We start from the raw sequence: 4164 nt of genomic DNA, 5'->3' as shown, positions 1-4164 counted from the left end.
CCAAACGAGAGGGTCGCCCCTCTTCCCGCAAGACGTACCTTGGGTGAATTCTTCTTACCCAACGTAGACAACGCCAACTATGGATGCTTTGCACCTCATATACTCGCTAACAATTTTGAAATCAAGCCGGGAACGATTCAACTACTTGAGAGTCGTTGTCAATTTTATGGGTTGGAACGCGAGGATCCAAACGCCCATCTTTCAAAATTCACGGAGGTATGCAACACATTCAAAATCCATAATGTGACGGAGGATCAAATCAAGCTTCGTCTTTTTCCTTTCTCTTTGAGGGATAAGGCGAGGAATTGGATTCAATCACTTCCAAGCACCTCAATCACAACATGGAAGCAATTGGCACAAGCTTTTCTCAATAAGTATTTCTCTATGGGTAAGACCGCAAGGATGACCAAGGAAATTATAGATTTTCTCCAATTACATGGTGAATCTCTATACCAAGCTTGGGAACGCTTCAAAGAGCTTCAAAGAAATTGTCCGCATCATCATCTAGGAAGGGAGCATCTTGTCTCTATTTTCTACAATGGTACCAATGAGGCTACACGGGCAACGATTGATGCGGCATCGGGAGGATCACTTATGAAGAAAACTTATGATGAGGCCAATAACTTGCTAGAGGAACTCGCTACAAATAGTTGTTCTTGGTCAACCGAGCGGTTGAGGCAACCACCTCAAAAGGGTATCATGACCCTCGAGCAAACCCAAGAATTTGAAGCAATGAAAGCGAAGAATGCGACACTTCTAGCACAACTCGAGATGTACAAACAACAAGCAAATCAAAGGAATGCTCAACTTGCGGTAGTTCAAATGGGTTGCGAGACTTGTGATGGGCACGATCATTCGGGAATGGATTGCCCCGTCCTACATCAAAACTCAAATGAGCAAGTCAACTATGTCAATGGGCAAAGGCAAGGCAATGACCCATATTCCAACACCTATAATCCGGGGTGGAGGAATCATCCTAATTTTTCGTGGAGGGAAAATGCGGGTCAAGCCAATGCCAACTTAAATATGGGAGGAGCAAACTTTCAAGGAGGAAACCGTGGTCCACAAAACCAAGGCAACTTCAACAACTACCGACCACAACCCCCACCCGGTTTTCAAAATCGGAATACGGATGAGGGGAGCAAGATTGACAAGCTTATTGAGGAAGTTAGAACCGGTTTTAAGAACCAAGCTTCCGTCAATCACCATCTCGAGACTCAAATTTCTCAACTTGCCATCTCGCTTCAAAATAGAGCTCAAGGGGGTTTACCGTCTACAACGGAGTCAAATCCAAGGGAGCAAGTAAAAGCCATTGAACTCCGAAGCGGGAAAGAACTTGATGATCCACATGCAAGTAAAGAGAAAGCGATCGATCTAACAACGGGAACAAATGAGGAGGAAGTAACCGAACTTCCATATGTAAAACCGCCACCTCCTCCTCCATTTGTGCCAAAGGTCCCTTTCCCGGGACGATTGAAGAAGACGCCGGATAACCAAAAATTCCATAAATTTCTGGAAATTTTCAAGAAACTCCAAATCAATATAAGCTTTGCGGATGCTTTGCGTGAGATGCCTCAATACGCGAAGTTCCTCAAAGAAATCATAACGAAGAAAAGGAGTTGGGACGACAAAGGCACAATTTCCCTAACGGAAAATTGTAGCTCACTCATCCTTAGTGACTTGCCCACCAAGCTTAAGGACCCAGGGAGTTTTACAATTCCATGCAAAATAGGCGATTTAAATTCAATTAATTGTCTATGTGATTTAGGGGCAAGTATCAATCTAATGCCTTTGTTTCTTTTCAGGGATATTTTTGGTGATCAAACTTTGAAGCAAACATCAATGATGCTTCAATTGGCGGACCACTCCCTAAAAAAGCCATACGGAGTGGTAGAAGATGTTCTAGTCAAAGTAGACAAATTCATCTTTCCGGTGGATTTTGTCGTACTTGACTATGCGGCGGATAAAACATGCCCTATGATTCTTGGGCGCCCTTTCATGAACACGGGGAGGGCATTGATAGATGTGCACGCCGGACGACTCACTTTGCGTATCGATGATGACAAAGTAGAGTTCGATATGAAAAGGATTATGCGCAACACTTTTGAAGAGGTGGAATGCATGAAATTGGATATGATTGATGAATTCGTGGAAGAACTTTTCCCGGTTTCAAAAGTCATATTCCATTCCGAGGAGACACAAGCAACTTTCGGGGAAGAATATTCCAAAGAAGATGAGCCGAAAGCCGAAAATTTGATTAGAAGAGAGAGCGTGACACCACCTTCTTCTATCTCTCCACCAAAGGTTGAGCTTAAAACGTTACCATCTCACTTACGGTATGCGTTTTTGGGCGACAACATGACTCTTCCCATCATCATCTCAAACAACTTGTCGGAAACACAAGAAGCGAGAGTTGTCAAAGTGGTGAAGCAACATATATTGGCGATCGGTTGGCAAATTTCGGACATCCGAGGAATTAGTCCCTCGGTGGTCATGCACAAGATCCACCTAGAAAATGAGTCAAGAGCATCGGTTCAAAGACAACGGCGTTTGAATCCAAATATGAAGGAGGTCGTGCACAAGGAGATAGTAAAACTTCTCGACGCCGGAATTATATACCCCATATCCGATAGTGCGTGGGTTAGTCCCATCCAATGCGTTCCAAAGAAAGGGGGGATGACGGTGATTGAGAACGAGAAGGGTGAGCAAATTTCCACTAGGACGGTAACGGGATGGCGTGTTTGTATTGACTACCGCAAGTTGAATACGGAGACGAGGAAGGACCATTTTCCGTTACCATTTATCGATCAAATGTTGGAGCGGGTAGCGGGCCACGCTTATTATTGTTTTCTCGATGGATATTCCGGGTACAATCAAATTCTTATCTTCCCGGATGACCAAGAGAAAACAACTTTCACATGTCCTTATGGAACGTTTGCTTATCGGAGGATGCCTTTTGGTCTTTGTAATGCACCGGCAACATTTCAACGATGTATGACTTCCATCTTCGCCGATATGATTGAAGATATTATGGAAGTCTTCATGGATGATTTTTCGGTATTCGGGGACTCTTTTGAGATGTGCTTAAATAATCTTGAACGAGTGTTGGCCCGGTGTGAGGAGACCAATCTAGTCTTGAATTGGGAGAAGTGCCATTTCATGGTAGAAGAGGGAATTGTCTTGGGACATAAAATCTCCAAGGACGGCATTGAAGTAGATAGAGCAAAAACAGAAATCATCGAGAAATTACCACCACCAACTACCGTCAAGGGAGTTCGTGCCTTCTTAGGGCACGCCGGGTTTTATCGACGATTCATCAAAAATTTCTCTTCCATTGCTCGTCCTTTAACTAATTTGCTTGTTAAAGATATTCCTTATGAATTTACTAATGATTGCCTTGTTGCTTTTTCTAGGTTGAAGGAAGCCCTTATATCGGCCCCAATTATTTCATCACCCGATTGGACTCTTCCTTTCGAACTCATGTGTGATGCAAGTGATATAGCACTCGGGTGCGTATTGGGGCAACGGAGGGAGAAAAAGCTTCACGTGATATACTATGCGAGCCGAACATTGGCGGGTGCTCAACTCAATTACACCACCACCGAAAAAGAGATGCTTGCGGTGGTGTTCGCATTGGATAAATTTCGGTCGTACTTACTTTGCTCTAAGGTTATCATCTACACGGACCATGCGGCCCTTCGATACCTTTTTGCAAAGCAAGATGCTAAACCGAGACTAATCCGATGGGTGCTTCTTATGCAAGAGTTTGACATCGAAATTCGCGACAAGAAAGGAACGGAGAACGTCGTCGCCGACCACTTGTCAAGGCTAGAGATTCCGGAACCAATTATAAGTGGCGTAGAGATTAATGAAACGTTTCCGGATGAGATGTTGATGGTACTTTCGGAAGTGGAAACGCCATGGTATGCGGATATCGCAAACTATCTATCTTCCGAAATAATGCCACCGGATTTGACTTACCACCAAAGGAAGAAGTTCTTGAGCGATGCTAAACGGTTTCTATGGGAGGAACCGTACCTCTTCAAGGTGTGTGGAGATGGGATTTTGAGGAGATGTGTACCACTACAAGAGATGATGCCTATACTTAGTCAATGCCATTCCTCGGACTATGCGGGTCACTATGGTACATCAAGGACCGCCGCT

General features: G+C 44.1%; 1 non-coding gene across 1 annotated transcript; it reads right to left on the bottom strand.

The window, feature by feature from the left end:
• Positions 1–399: 399 nt before the first annotated feature.
• LOC126662415 (small nucleolar RNA R71) lies at positions 400–506 on the bottom strand. The gene has a single exon (XR_007635790.1). It is a non-coding gene; the product is annotated as a small nucleolar RNA R71 (small nucleolar RNA).
• Positions 507–4164: the final 3658 nt, after the last annotated feature.

This window comes from Mercurialis annua, linkage group LG8, assembly GCF_937616625.2.
Source record: "Mercurialis annua linkage group LG8, ddMerAnnu1.2, whole genome shotgun sequence".
In the NCBI taxonomy this organism is placed as follows: domain Eukaryota; kingdom Viridiplantae; phylum Streptophyta; class Magnoliopsida; order Malpighiales; family Euphorbiaceae; genus Mercurialis; species Mercurialis annua.
This window is presented reverse-complemented; position numbering and strand designations above follow the sequence as displayed.